Below are 16,566 nucleotides of genomic sequence, written 5' to 3' on the forward strand. Positions count from 1 at the left end.
GGAAAAGGAGAAGGAGGAGGAGAGGAGGAGAAGGAGGAGGAGAAGAAGGAAAAGGAGAAAGGGAAAGCGGAAGAGGAAAAGGATGGGAGGAGGAGAGAAGAAAAAGGAGGAGGAGGAGAGGAGGAGAAGGAGAACAATGGATGAGGGAAGGGAGAAAAGGGAAGGAGAAGGAGAAGGAGAAAGAGGAGAGAAAGGAGGAAGATGGGGAGGAGGAGAGAAGAAGAGACGAAGGAGAAGGAAAAGGAGAAGGAGAAGAAGGAGAAAAGAAAAAGGAGGAGGAACAGGAGGGGAAGGAGAGAAGTAGAACAATGGATGAGGGAAGGGAGAAAAGGGAAGGGAGAAGGAGAAGAAAAAGGAGGAGGAAGAGGAGGAGAGGAGAAGGAGAACAATGGATGAGGGAAGGGAGAAAATGGAAAGGAGAAGGAGAAGGAGAATGAGAAAGACGAGAGAAAGGAGGAGGATGGGGAGGAGGAGAGAAGAGATGAAGGAAAAGGAGAAGGAGGAGGAGAGGATGAGAAGGAGGAGGAGAAGCAGGAAAAGGAGAAAGGGAAAGCGGAGGAGGAAAAGGATGGGAGGAGGAGAGAAGAAGAGGAGGAGGAGGAGAGGAGGAGGAGAACAATGGATGAGGGAAGGGAGAAAAGGGAAGGGAGAAGGAGAAGGAGAAAGGAGGGAATGGAGGAAGATGGGGAGGAGGAGAGAAGAAGAGACGAAGGAGAAGGAAAAGGAGAAGGAGGAGAAGGAGAAAGAAGAAAAAGGAGAAGGAGGAGGAGGAGGAGGAGGGGAAGGAGAGAAGTAGAACAATGGATGAGAGAAGGGAGAAAAGGGAAGGGAGAAGGAGAAGAAAAAGGAGGAGGAAGAAGAGGAGAGGAGAAGGAGAACAATGGATGAGGGAAGGGAGAAAAGAGAAGAGAAAAGGAGAAGAAAAAGAAGGAGGAAGAGGAGGAGAGGAGAACAAGATGAGGGAAGGGAGAAAAGGGAAGGGAGAAGGAGAAGAAAAAGGAGGAAGAGGAGGAGAGGAGAATGAGAACAATGGATGAGGGAAGGGAGAAAATGGAAAGGAGAAGGAGAAGGAGTAAGACGAGAGAAAGGAGGAGGATGGGGAGGAGGAGAAAAGAAGAGATGAAGGAGAAGGAGAAGGAGAAGGAGGAGGAGAGGAGGAGAAGAAAGAGAAGAAGGAAAAGAAAAAAGGAGAAAGGGAAAGTGGAGGAGGAAAAGGATGGGAGGAGGAGAGAAGAAGAGGAGGAGGAGGAGGGGAGGAGAAGAAGAAGGAGACCAATGGACAGGGGAAGGGGAAGAGGGAAGGGAGAAGGAGAAAGAGGAGAAGAAGGAGAAGAGGGAGGAAGAAAAGAAGGATTGACAGGAGGAGGAGGAGGAGGAGAAGGTTGGGGAGGAAGAAGAAGGGGAGGAGGTCACTAAATGAATGATCGTAAGTTGAGGACTCCCTGTAAACAGCCAGCCTCTCAAGGAAAAAAGTCTTAGTTCAGCATTCATTGTTTAATTTTTAGGGAGTTTCCCACCCCCTTTTCTCCTAACACGGAAGAAGACGGTGCTTTTCCAAGCAACCGAAGAAATTTTGACTCCTGAAATGCTTCCCTTGATAAAAACGAATGGCGATATCCCAGTCTGAATGGGATATCAATCAGACTCCAATATGAATTATCGCTCTCCCTGGATGGATTTAAAGAAAGAAGGAAGAATCTGGAGGGAGTCTCTTGAGACGAAGCCACCTCCTCCTCACGCAACAAACACACAAACACACCCCTGTGTGTGAACCCCTCAACATTTTCCTCCCCTCCCATGAATGCTAATTCCTTTGCCACCCCTTCTGCGCCCCACATTCTTTCTTCCCTCCTGCGCTAAAATTTCCACAGCTTTCTCTTGCTTGCCATCCACCATCTCCTTTCCAGGGGAGATGAGAAATTAACCTTCAATTAGCCATGGCCTAATCTCGGTCTGCTCGACTTGCTTCCCTGACGGGCCAAACAGCCCACTTGATTTCTCGTTTCCTTAGCAATGGCGGCTCGCGTTTCCTGCCCTCCCCGCGCCTGCTTTCTTTTCGAAAGAGAGGTTAGGTTAGGCTAAAATGGGAAAGAAAAGAAAAGAGAGAAGAAAAAAAAAAATTACAGGTTTTAAAAACAGCCGTTTTCAGGTCATCCTCGACTTACGACCACAGCGGTAGGCCTACCGTTTCCGTGGCTAAAAAGTGAAATATTGGGGAAGTGAGCTTTGCCTCGTTTTACGACCTTTCTTGCCGATGTTCTTAACTGAATCGCTGCAGTGGTTATATGAGGAATACTACAGGGAGTTCTCGACTGACCAAACAGCTCGTTTAGTGACCATCCAAAGTTACAACGGCCCTGAAGCGTGTGACTTAGGACTGTTTTTCATAGTTATATGACCTTTGCAGCATCCCCATGACCACGTGATCAAAATCCAGACGTTTGACAACCGGTTCATACTTACGACGGTTGCAGTGTCCCAAGGTCGTGTGATCATCTTTTGCAACTTGCAAAATCCATGGGGAAGCCAGATTCACTTAACAACCAGGTTGCTAGCTTATTAACTGCAGTGATTCGCTTCACACCCGCGGCCAGTGGTGGGATTCAAATAATTTAACAACCGGTTCTCTGCCCTAATGACCAGCTGGGTAGGTGTGGCTTGGTGGTCATATGACCGTGTGGATGTGGCCAACTCAATGTCACTCACGTCGACGGTGCTTCACCTTACTGTTACAATGTAATAAGGGTTAACCAGAGAGGCAGTTTCTATAAGCAGGGCAATAAAGATTAGGCTAGAAACACCACCAGAATGTTTCCTTCCTGCCTTCCTTACAGGATTAGCCCTGTAAAGTGGGGAAAAAACAAAATAAGATTTCTTCCAAGAACCGGTTCTCCGAATTGCTTAGAAAATTAACAACCGAATAGGTGCAAACTGGCTGAATCCCACCACTGCCCACAGCCAGAAAAGTCGTAAAAGGGGGCAAAACCCACTTCGCAAACGTCTCACTGAGCAACAGAAGTTGGGGGCTCAACTGTGGTCGTAAGTCAAGGATTACCCGTATTGTTAAGTGAATCTGGTTTCCCTGTGGACTTTGATTGTCAGAACATCGTTAAAAAGGGGATCGCGTGACCCTTGGGGACACTGCAAACCGTCATAAATATGAGTCAGTTGCCGAGCGTCTGAGTTTCGATCACGTGACCATGGGGATGCTGCAACGATCGTAAGTGTGAAAAAAACAGTCGTAAGTTACTTTTTGCAGTGCCGGTGTAACTTTGAACAGTCACTAAATGAACTGTTGTAAGTCGAGGACTGTAGTTATCCCTGCCTTTCGGTTTCTCAAAGCCTCTGTGGCTGGAGCCAATCAGCACTGGCAAATTGCGTGTGATTTTTTAACGTCTTTTCACAACTCTCCGTTCTCTCTCTGCTTTTTCGGGCTAGAAAAAAATATCTCATTTTTATTTTTTGAAAAAAAATTCAAAATGCATCCTTGTTCCTATGTGTCGACGGTGTGATTCACTCGGGCTCCTATTAAAATAGCATCTCTGGCTAATGCACCGGAGAGGCAAAGGAACGTGTCGTCAAATTTGCTTTAGAGATGAAAAAAAACCCATGTTCGAGGGGTGTAAAAAAAATGTTTTTTTACCCTTTTCACAACCAGGCTGTCAAAAGAATTTGGGGAGCGGGGGGGGAAGGGGGAGGAGTTGTATGAAGCAGAGAAGAAGCCACAAAGAAGGATCCCAACTAATTAATTTTTTAAAGAGAATAATTGGATCCTGTAGCTCAACCTGGGAGATAAAACCGGGGCCATGATATAGAGTAACTCAGTTGGAAGGGACCTTGGAGGTCTTCTAGTCCAACCCCCTGCTCAAGCAGAAGACCCTATCCCAGTGATGAAATGCTACCGGTTTGCACCGGTTCGGGCGAATCGGTAGTAAAAAAATGCTACCAGTTCCTTCGAACCGGTATTTCCGACGATCAGCTGTGCTGCATGATTTAAAATTGCTAGAAAGCTTTCTAATGAATCTAAATCGCGTGGCACAGCTATTCCCCCCCCCTCGCCATTCTACTTACCTTCTCAAGCCTCCTTTTTCCGTGCGAAGTGCATAATTGGTACGTGCTGTGCATGTGCAGGTGTGCAGCGTGCTTTTGGACAAATGGCTGTCCAGTCTTTTCTTAAAAACCTCCAGTGTTGGAGCACCCACAACTTCTGGTGGCAGGTCGTTCCACTGGTTAATTATCATCACTGTTAGGAAGTTTCTCCTTAATTCTAGGTTGCTTCTCTCCTGGATTAGTTTCCATCCGTTGCTTCTTGTCCTGCCCTCAGGGGCTTTGGAGAATAGCTTGACTCCCTCTTCTTTGTGGCAGCCCCTCAAATATTGGAAAACTGCTATCATGTCACCCCTAATCCTTCTCTTTGTTAGACAATCCCACCTAGTTCCCTTAGTTATTGCTCATTATGGTATAAATGGAATAACAGAGTTGGAAGGGACCGTGGAGGTCTTATAGTCCAACCTCCTGCTCGATAACAGTGATGGCTAACCTTTTTGCCGTCATGTGCCAAAATCGGGGGGAGCGTGGGAGAGTCACACACGTGTGTGTCCACACTGATAATTCAATGCGCCCCGCTCCCACAGCGCATACGTGCGTGACCCCCTGCATTCCCCCCCCCTTTTTGGCACGCGATGGCACGGTGGGCCCAATAGGCCCATTTTTTGCCCTTCTGGCCTCCAGAGGGCCTCAGGGGGGTTGGGGAGGGCTGTTTTCACCCTCCCCAGGCTCCTAGAAAGCCTCTGGAGCCTGGGGAGGATGAAAGCAGCCTTCCCACCCCCCTGGAGGCCTGAAAGAGCCCGTTTCCCGACTTCCGGTGGGACCGGAAGGCCTGTTTTTCACCCTCTGCAGGCTCCAGACGCTTTCTAGGAGCCTGGGGAGGGTGAAAACGGCCCTCCCCAACCCTCCTGAGGCCCTCTGGAGGCCGGAAACAGCCTGTTTGCCAACTTCCGGTGGGCCTGGAAGGCCTGAAAATCAGCTGGCCGGTGCACGCATGCATGTTAGAGCTGAGCTAGGGCAATGCTTGCGTGCCCACAGATATGGCTCCGCGTGCCACCTATGGCACGCGTGCCATAGGTTTGCCATCACAGCTGTATACCATTTCAGAAAAATGTCCAATCTCTTCTTAAATTACCTCCAGGGATGGAGCAGCACTCACAACTTTTGTTCCACTGATTAATTGTTCTCACAATTTCTCAGGAAATTCCTCCTTAGTTCTAAGTTGCTTCTCTCCTTGATGAGTTTCCATCCATTGTTCCTTCTCCTGCCTTCAGGTGCTTCGGAAAATAGGCTGACTGACCCTCCCTCTTCTCTGTGGCAGCCCCTCAAATGTTGGAAGAGAGTGGTGGGTAAAGGTAACGGACCACAGTGGCCTTTCTGAAAAGGTCTTCTTGATGATTTGGGACTGCAACGCCCATAATTCCCAGCCTCCAACCATGTTGGTTGGGGAACTTGGATAGGGAGTCCTTGGGGGGGGGTGAAAAGTTGAGGATTTCCTGTATTTGGAGGTCCTGTCTCACAAGTTCTTCTTCTGCAGGACTGAGTAATCTTTTCTGATGAGGGGGCCTTGGTGCCTTCTCAGCTTGATTGTTTTCTTGCAAACGTTTCATGACCCAAATAGGTAACCTCATCAGTGCTAGAAGGGAGTGGGGTCTGTGGAAAGGACGAGGAGGAGGAAGAGGAAGAAAACAACTGTGAGTGCTTGGTGCTCTCTGAGCTTGATTATTTTCTTGCAGATGTTTCATGACCTAATTAGGTAACATCATCAGTGCTAGAAGGGAGCGGGGCTGGTGGAGAGTAGTAGTAGTAGTAGTAGTATGACTGTGGGCTCCTTGTGTTCTCTGAGCTTGACTGTTTTCTTGAAGACATTTCATTACCATACTAGCTAACATCATCAATACTGTTTTCTGACTCCTTAATGGTTCCTTCCTCCTCTCCCTATTCCCAATAATCAAGTTTCGATTCTACCACCCTTAACAACCACATAATTCAGTTAACCACCGTAGTGGTTTCATGACCTTCAGGACTGACCTTCAAAGGATTGTAAAATAGAGCGTGGCTCACTTAAACACTGCATCGCTTAATGGCCAAAAAGCTGACATTGTAGTCCTAAATTGAGGACCATACCTCTTCTACAATTTTTGACCTAGGGATCATCCTTTCTCTAATCCAAGTTTTCTCAACCTTAGCAGCTATTAAGATGGTGGGACTTCAACCCCCAGAATTCCCCCAGTCACATGACCCCTGTTTCTGGGATCACGTGATCGCAAAAGGCTGTCTCAGGAATTCTGGGAGTTGAAGTCCACAGGTTGTAAAAGGGCCACAGTTGCCCACCCCTGACATAACCCCAAGGCTGCTCAACTGTCATAAGTACACGCCAGTGGCCAAGCATCTGAATTTCGATCACGTAACTATGGGGATGCTGCTGCAGCGGTCAGTGTGAAAGTGTGAAAAATGGTCATAAGTCACTTCACTGTTGAAACTTCAAATGGTCACTAAACAAATTGCTGTAAATTGAGGACTTACTTATACAGGTAGTCCTCGAGTTGCGAACTACAACTGAGCCCCAAATTTATGTTGCTCAGTGAGTTTGCCCCATTCCCTTGCCACAGTTGTGAAGTGAATCATTGCATTTATTTATTAGTAATTTATTATAATTTATTATTTATAAATTAGTAACACGGGTGTTAAGTGAATCCCATTGACTTTGCTTGTCAGAAGGTCGCAAAAGAGAATCGTGTGACTCCGGACTTCTTATGGACCCTGCCTGCCCCAAACTCAACCCTTTAGGGGTTTATTTTCAACTCAAGTTCCTTAAACTCTTCATTCCCATTTATAACGTAATAAAACCAGTTTAAACACCCCTGAGATTTAATTCCCAGGAATTATCATGTCGAAGGCAAGCCTTCCACATTTTTTGGGTCGGTCTCTCCGCTCCGTATCTCGCCTACGTTTGATGTATCTTCGGCCTCCTCACGTTGTCCTATAAACCACTGGAAGGCACCCGGCTGAATAATTTATTTCGTTTTTATTTTTATTTTGAAAAAAGCCTTTTAATATTTCATAAACGGTTGTAATGAGCCAGTGGTCTGTTTTGGTTAGAATGTTTATGTGCCATTAAATCGAGCAGGCGAAGAACAAGATACTTTAATTTAATAGGGTGGCCCCGAGAAAGGGGAAAAAAAAAAAAGAAGATAAGTCTTGTGTAATAAATTTTTAAAGAAATCATTGCAGCTAACAGCTAAGAGGCAATCTGAAATAGGCCAGATGTTTGAGATGATAGATTTGGCCTCTGGCTGTGTCTGCTGGTGCTGGAGGGGGTTAAAGTCCAAAGTAGCTAAAGGCAATGTCCAGCTATTCCAGGAAAATAATAATAATAATAATAATAATAATAATAATAATAATAATAATAATAATAATTTTTATTTGAGTACAGCAAAAACCACTGGGAACATCAGGTTGAGAAAGTTTTAGAGAATGAGAAACTCAAGATCTTGTGGGACTTTAGGATTCAGACTGACAGGCACTTGGTCCACAACACACCTGACATAACAATAGTTGAAAAGAAAAAAGTATGGTTCATTGACATTGCAATACCTGGTGATGCACGGATTGAAGATAAGCAGCAAGAAAAAATCACAAAGTACCAGGATTTGCAAATTGAAGTTGAGCGACTGTGGAAAAAGAAATTGTGTGTTGTCCCCGATTGTAATTGGAGCCCTTGGAGCAATACCCAAAGGGCTACCCCGCTATTTAGAAATTCTAAATTTTCCAGACTTGAACATTTTGACTCTACAAAAAACCACCTTACTCGGAACAGTTTACATCCTCCGATGATACCTTAACAGTTCCTAGGTCCTTGGTTAGGACTCGAGCTGCTGAGCTATTAACCAGCCTCAAAGGCTGTGAATCTCACTAAAGATTAACCAATAATAATAATAATAATAATAATAATAATAATAATAATAATAATAATAATAATAATAATAATAATAATAGAAAAGTATTGAAGGCAAAGCTGACCAGAAACTAACTTGGAACTGGTTAAGATCAGGAGTACTGAAGAAAGAAACAGGAAGCTTTATTTTGGCAGCTCAAGAACAAGCCCTAGCCACAAACTGCATGAAGGCAAAAATTCAACATGTTGCCACCAACAGCAAATGCCGCCTCTGCAATGAGAAAGATGAGACAGTCGACCACCTGATCAGTGGGTGCAGCAAAATTTCACAAACTGACTACCTACAACGCCATGGCCGTGTTGCTAAGATCATTCACTGGAAATTGTGCCAGAAGTTTGGATTTGAGTACAGCAAAAACCACTGGGAACATCAGGTTGAGAAAGTTTTAGAGAATGAGAAACTCAAGATCTTGTGGGACTTCAGGATTCAGACTGACAGGCACTTGGTCCACAACACACCTGACATAACAATAGTTGAAAAGAAAAAAGGATGGTTCATTGACATTGCAATACCTGGTGATGCACGGATTGAAGATAAGCAGCAAGAAAAAATCACAAAGTACCGGGACTTGCAAATTGAAGTTGAGCGACTGTGGAAAAAGAAATCGTGTGTTGTCCCCGATTGTAATTGGAGCCCTTGGAGCAATACCCAAAGGGCTACCCCGCTATTTAGAAATTCTAAATTTGCCGGACTTGAACATTTTGACTCTACAAAAAACCACCTTACTCGGAACAGTTTACATCCTCCAACGATACCTTAACAGTTCCTAGGTCCTTGGTTAGGACTCGAGCTGCTGAGCTATTAACCAGCCTCAAAGGCTGTGAATCTCACTAAAGATTAAATAATAATAATAATAATAATAATAATAATAATAATAATAATAATAATAATAATAATAATAATAATAATAATATGTAAAAATACGACTTACCTGTATCCAAAAGTATAGTATCCAGAGTACAGGAAAATTGCTGCGGGCTATGAAAACGGAGCACATTATAAAAACAACAGAAACAAAGGCAGAATATAAGGAAAAACAGCTGGATGACAGATTAAATAGATGGAAAACCAAAGCTTTGCATGGACAGCACTTGAAAAACATTGAAGGAAAATGTGATGACAACTTTACATGGGCATGGCTTAAGATGGGAACCATCAAGAAAGAAACAGAAGGTTTAATACTCACTGCTCAAGAACAAGCACAACAAACTAATGCCACGAAAGCAAAGATACAAAAATCCACCGACAATCCAAACCGCCGACTTTGCAACAACAAAGTCGAAACTGTTTCACATTTAATATGTGAATGCAGCAAAATCGCGCAAACTGATTACAAAGCTAGATACGACCGAGTTGCTAAATTAATCCACTGGTCATTATGTAAAAAATACGACTTACCTGTATCCAAAAAGCCATGGGAACATAAAGTGGAAAAAGTTATAGAAAATGAGAAGGTAAAGATCTTGTGGGACTTTCAAATACAGACAGATCGTCACTTGGAACACAACACGCCAGATATCACAGTTGTCGAAAACTGAAACGTGCAATTTATTGACCTCGTGGTACCAGGAGATGCCAGAGACGAAGAAAAAGAACTGGAAAAAATCATGAAATATCGCGACCTGGCCATCGAAACTACACGGCTACGGATGAAACATGTAACAGTGATACCCATTGTCATCGGGGCACTTGGTACCATGTCCAAGAATTTTACAAAACACATCAAGAAATTGAAGCTTCCTGCAATAACACCAGCGGAACTAAAAAAAACTGCTCTACTCGGAACATCGTATATTTTAAGAAGATACTTGGTTGATACTTAGGACGCTGACAGCAACCCGTATCAACCATTAGCACCAGTCAATCGTATTTGTGACACATCTCCTGGTGATTGGTCCTAGCTGCCTTTCGTGTCTAAAGTGGAACTAGAACTCGCTGTCTCCTGGTGATTGGCCCAAAGTCACCCAAGAGATTTTCATGCCTAAGTAAGCACCTGTTGATTGGCCCAAAGTCGCCCAGCCATCTTTCGTGACTAAGGTGGGACTAGAACTCACCGTCTCCTAGTGATTGGCCCAAAGTCACCCAGCATGTTTTCATGTCCAAGACGGGACTAGAACTCACCGTCTCCTAGTGATTGGCCAAAAGTCACCCAGCCAGCTTTCATGTTCAAGGCGGGACTAGAACTCACCGTCTCCTAGTGATTGGCCAAAAGTCACCCAGCCAGCTTTCATGTCTAAGGCGGGACTAGAACTCACTGTCTCCTAGTGATTGGCCAAAAGTCACCCAACTGGCTTTCGTGACTAAGGTGGGACTAGAACTCACTGTCTCCTAGTGATTGGCCAAAAGTCACCCAGCCAGCTTTCATGTCTAAGGCGGGACTAGAACTCACTGTCTCCTAGTGATTGGCCAAAAGTCACCCAACTGGCTTTCGTGACTAAGGTGGGACTAGAACTCACCATCTCCTAGTGATTGACCAAAAGTCACCCAGCCAGCTTTCATGTCTAAGGCGGGACTAGAACTCACTGTCTCCTAGTGATTGGCCAAAAGTCACCCAGCCAGCTTTCATGTTCAAGGCGGGACTAGAACTCACCGTCTCCTAGTGATTGGCCAAAAGTCACCCAGCCAGCTTTCATGTCTAAGGCGGGACTAGAACTCACTGTCTCCTAGTGATTGGCCAAAAGTCACCCAACTGGCTTTCGTGACTAAGGTGGGACTAGAACTCACTGTCTCCTAGTGATTGGCCAAAAGTCACCCAGCCAGCTTTCATGTCTAAGGCGGGACTAGAACTCACTGTCTCCTAGTGATTGGCCAAAAGTCACCCAACTGGCTTTCGTGACTAAGGTGGGACTAGAACTCACTGTCTCCTGGTGGTTGGCCCAAAGTCACCCAGCCAGCTTTCATGTCTAAGGCGGGACTAGAACTCACCGTCTCCTAGTGATTGGCCAAAAGTCACTCAGCATGTTTTCATGTTCAAGGCGGGACTAGAACTCACCGTCTCCTAGTGATTGGCCAAAAGTCACCCAGCCAGCTTTCATGTCTAAGGCGGGACTAGAACTCACTGTCTCCTAGTGATTGGCCAAAAGTCACCCAACTGGCTTTCGTGACTAAGGTGGGACTAGAACTCACCGTCTCCTAGTGATTGGCCAAAAGTCACCCAGCCAGCTTTCATGTTCAAGGCGGGACTAGAACTCACCGTCTCCTAGTGATTGGCCAAAAGTCACCCAGCCAGCTTTCATGTCTAAGGCGGGACTAGAACTCACCGTCTCCTAGTGATTGGCCCAAAGTCACCCAGCATGTTTTCATGTCCAAGACGGGACTAGAACTCACCGTCTCCTAGTGATTGGCCAAAAGTCACCCAGCCAGCTTTCATGTTCAAGGCGGGACTAGAACTCACCGTCTCCTAGTGATTGGCCAAAAGTCACCCAGCCAGCTTTCATGTCTAAGGCGGGACTAGAACTCACTGTCTCCTAGTGATTGGCCAAAAGTCACCCAACTGGCTTTCGTGACTAAGGTGGGACTAGAACTCACTGTCTCCTAGTGATTGGCCAAAAATCACCCAGCCAGCTTTCATGTCTAAGGCGGGACTAGAACTCACTGTCTCCTAGTGATTGGCCAAAAGTCACCCAACTGGCTTTCGTGACTAAGGTGGGACTAGAACTCACCATCTCCTAGTGATTGACCAAAAGTCACCCAGCCAGCTTTCATGTCTAAGGCGGGACTAGAACTCACTGTCTCCTAGTGATTGGCCAAAAGTCACCCAGCCAGCTTTCATGTTCAAGGCGGGACTAGAACTCACCGTCTCCTAGTGATTGGCCAAAAGTCACCCAGCCAGCTTTCATGTCTAAGGCGGGACTAGAACTCACTGTCTCCTAGTGATTGGCCAAAAGTCACCCAACTGGCTTTCGTGACTAAGGTGGGACTAGAACTCACTGTCTCCTAGTGATTGGCCAAAAGTCACCCAGCCAGCTTTCATGTCTAAGGCGGGACTAGAACTCACTGTCTCCTAGTGATTGGCCAAAAGTCACCCAACTGGCTTTCGTGACTAAGGTGGGACTAGAACTCACTGTCTCCTGGTGGTTGGCCCAAAGTCACCCAGCCAGCTTTCATGTCTAAGGCGGGACTAGAACTCACCGTCTCCTAGTGATTGGCCAAAAGTCACTCAGCATGTTTTCATGTTCAAGGCGGGACTAGAACTCACCGTCTCCTAGTGATTGGCCAAAAGTCACCCAGCCAGCTTTCATGTCTAAGGCGGGACTAGAACTCACTGTCTCCTAGTGATTGGCCAAAAGTCACCCAACTGGCTTTCGTGACTAAGGTGGGACTAGAACTCACCGTCTCCTAGTGATTGGCCAAAAGTCACCCAGCCAGCTTTCATGTTCAAGGCGGGACTAGAACTCACCGTCTCCTAGTGATTGGCCAAAAGTCACCCAGCCAGCTTTCATGTCTAAGGCGGGACTAGAACTCACCGTCTCCTAGTGATTGGCCAAAAGTCACCCAGCATGTTTTCATGTCTAAGGCGGGACTAGAACTCACTGTCTCCTAGTGATTGGCCAAAAGTCACCCAACCGGCTTTCATGACTAAGGTGGGACTAGAACTCACCATCTCCTAGTGATTGACCAAAAGTCACCCAGCCAGCTTTCATGTCTAAGGCGGGACTAGAACTCACTGTCTCCTAGTGATTGGCCAAAAGTCACCCAGCCAGCTTTCATGTTCAAGGCGGGACTAGAACTCACCGTCTCCTAGTGATTGGCCAAAAGTCACCCAGCCAGCTTTCATGTCTAAGGCGGGACTAGAACTCACTGTCTCCTAGTGATTGGCCAAAAGTCACCCAACTGGCTTTCGTGACTAAGGTGGGACTAGAACTCACCGTCTCCTAGTGATTGGCCAAAAGTCACCCAGCCAGCTTTCATGTCTAAGGCGGGACTAGAACTCACTGTCTCCTAGTGATTGGCCAAAAGTCACCCAACTGGCTTTCGTGACTAAGGTGGGACTAGAACTCACTGTCTCCTAGTGATTGGCCAAAAGTCACCCAGCCAGCTTTCATGTCTAAGGCGGGACTAGAACTCACTGTCTCCTAGTGATTGGCCAAAAGTCACCCAACTGACTTTCGTGACTAAGGTGGGACTAGAACTCATTGTCTCCTAGTGATTGGCCCAAAGTCACCCAGCCAGCTTTCATGTCCAAGGCGGGACTAGAACTCATAGTCTCCCAGTGATTGGCCCAAAGTCACCCAGCCAGCTTTCATGTCTAAGGCAGGACTAGAACTCACCACCTCCTGGTGATTGGCCCAAAGTCACCCAGCCAACTTTCATGAAAAGATATTAGATAGTGATGGGGAGTTTATTTTTTTTTTAAGGAGGAAAAAAACCTTGAAAGAGGAAACATGGCTTAAAAGATTGATTCACTTCCAGGATTCACTTAAGAATAAATAAACCCTCATGGATAAATGGTAGATCACCTTCATGCACTGCCCCTTTCGTATACAGGTAGTTCTCAACTCACAACCATCTGTTTAGCGATGGAAAATGACTTACAACTGGTCCTCACACTAACAAACATTGCAACCATCATAATAAATACAACTCAGTTGCCAAATGTCCAAATTTTGATCACATGGCCAGAGGGATGGTGTAATGGTCATAAGTGTGAAAATGGTCATAAGTGATTTTTTCCAGTGCCATTGTAACTTTGAACGGTCACTAAATGAGCTATTGTAAGTAGAGGACAGGTTATATGTTGTAAGCATCGCCGGGTTACATGATCACCATTTGAGATCCTCCCAGTAGCTTCCAGCAAACAAAAGAATTGAAAGGCAGGGAGAAGGAAGAGGAGGAGAAGGAAGAGGAAAAAAAGAAATGAAAGGCTGGAGGAAGGCGAAGAGGAAGAAGAGAAGGAAGAAGAGAAAAGAAATGAAGAGGAGGGACGAGGAGGAGGAGGAAGAGGAGGGGAAGGAAGAGGAGAAAAGAAATGAAAGGCTGAAGGAAGGAGGAGGAAGAGGAAGAAGAAGAAGAAGGAAGAGGAGAAAAGAAATGAAAGGCAGTAAGAAGGAGGAGGAGAAGGAAGAGGAGAAAGGAAATGAAAGGCTGAAGGAAGGAGGAGGAAGAGGAAGAAGAAGAAGAAGAGAAGGAAGAGGAGAAAAGAAATGAAAGACAGTAAGGAGGGGGAGAAGGAGGAAGAAGAGGAGGAAGAGGAGAAAAGAAATGAAAGGCTAGAGGAAGGTGAAGAGGAGGAAGGAGAAGGAGAAAAGAAATGAAAGACAGTAAGAAGGAGGACGAGAAGGAAGAGGAGAAGAAGGAAGAAGAGAAAAAATGAAAGGCTGCAGGAAGGAGAAGGAGGAGGAAGAAAAGAGGGAAGAGGAGAAATGAAATGAGAGGGAGGGAATAAAAGGAAAAGAAAGGAGATCTAACTCAATCTTGGTTACAGCAAGGCCGTTTATTCTTTCTCTCTTGCTTCCACCAGCTCTCTCCTCCGCTTCATCTGTGGCCTTTGGCTCACTCAGATCGATTCCGACATCCGGATATTGGCTTTTTCATTTGGAAAAAGCTGTTAAACTCCGACAGCTGCCTATTTGTCAGTTGGGATGGAGCAAAACGGAAGATGGTGGCGGGAACATCTGCATACAGGTAGTCCTTGAATTACAACCGTTTGTTTAGCAAGTGATTGAAGTTACAACGGCACTGAAAAAAAAAGGGACTGACAACTTGGTCCTCGCACTTAACAACTGTCGCGTGATGCAAATTGAAGGGCTTGGCAATGTATTTACGGTGGTTGTATTTTGCCATTTGCAACCTTCCCAGCTGGCTTCCGACAAGCAAAGGGAATGGGGGAAGGCAGATTTGTTTAACGACCATGTGATTCACTTAAAAACGATTTGCTTAACCACCATGAAAAAAGGCTGTAAAATCAAGCCCTAAACAACGACCAGGCTCAGCTTAGCAATGGAAATTCTGCTCCTAATGGTGGTTGCATGTCGAGAACTATTTACCTATGGTAAAAAGGAGAGGAGACAAGAGAGGGAAGAGAGAAGGGAGGAGGAGAAGGAAGGAAGGTATTTGATGGGCAAGGAAGAAAAGAACAAAGGAAGGAAGAGAAGGAGGGAGGGAGGAAGCAAGGAAGATGGGAAAGGAAGGAATATATTTGATAGAGAAGTAAGTAAGTAAAGGAAGGAAGGAAGCTATTTGATAGAGAAGGAAGGAAGGAAGCTCTTTGATGGAGAAGGTAGGTAGGAAGGAAGAAAGGAAAGAAGGAAGGAAGCTATTTGATGGAGAAGGTAGGTAGGAAGGAAGGAAAGAAGGAAGGAAGCTATTTGATAGAGAAGGAAGGAAGGAAAATATTTGATTAAGAAGGTAGGTAGGAAGGAAAGAAGGAAGGAAGCTATTTGATGGAGAAGGTAGGTAGGTAGGAAGGAAAAAGATATTTGATGGGGAAGGAAGAAAAGAACAAAGGAAGGGAGGGAGGAAGATACTTGATGGGGAAGGAAGGAAGATATTTGATAGAGAAGTAAATAAGTAAAGGAAGGAAGGAAGGAAGGAAGGAAGGAAGGAAAATATTTGATAGAGAAGGTAGGAAGGTAGGTAGGAAGGAAGGAAGATATTTGATGGGGAAAGGAAGAAAGATATTTGATGGAGAAGGATGGAAGGCAGGCAGGAGGGAGGGTGGGAGGGAAGGAAGGAAGATATTTGATGGGGAAGGAAGGAAGATATTTGTTGGAGAAGGAAGGAAGGAAGGAAAGTATTTGATGGAGAAGGTAGGTAGGTAGGAAGGAAGGAAAGAAGGAAGGAAGGAAGATATTTGATGGAGAAAAAAGGGAGAGGGGGAGGGAAGGAAAGAAGATATTTGATGGAGAAGGAAGGAAGGGAGGAAGGAAGGAATACATTTGATAGAAAAGTAAGTTAAGTAAGTAAGTACGTAAGTAAGTAAGTTGTTCTAATTACTGGAGCTGTAGAAGGTAACTCCTCAGTGAGAGTTGGCGGTGACATTATAGAGGGAAGTCACTGACTCGAAGCAGAAATTGTCCAAATGTTCAAGTGAAGCCCAAATCCTAGGCAAGGGAAGCTAAGGTCCATGAGGCCAATGATAAGGAAAATGCTCTGGAGTGGAACCCTTTAAATGCTACAACAAAACGTCATCCCTCTGAATTGCTGTGGGAGCTTCTTGGAGGGCTCAAAACAGTCAAATGATGGCCCTAAGAGCCCAATTTTAACATGCAACAGAATGTTAGAAAAAGTGTGAAGCAGGGATGAAATCCAGCCGGTTCCGACAGGTTCTGGCGAACTGGCAGCGGAAATTTTGAGCAGTTCAGAGAACCGGCAAATACCACCTCTGGCTGGTATTTTTGCAATATCCTTTCCCCCGTAGTGGGGAGGGAATGGGGATTTTGCACTATCCTTCCCCTGGAGTGGGGTGGGAATGGAGATTTTGCAGTATCCTCCCCCTGCCACGCCCACCAAGCCACACCCACCAAGCCAAGCCACACCCACAGAACCGGTAGTAAAAAAAATATTGGATTTCACCACTGGTGTGAAGTCTTGATGGCAGGTTGAATTTTGTGACCTACCG

The sequence above is a fragment of the Pantherophis guttatus genome, chromosome 1 (genome assembly GCF_059756535.1).
Source record: "Pantherophis guttatus breed Tessera chromosome 1, ASM5975653v1, whole genome shotgun sequence".
Taxonomy (NCBI): domain Eukaryota; kingdom Metazoa; phylum Chordata; class Lepidosauria; order Squamata; family Colubridae; genus Pantherophis; species Pantherophis guttatus.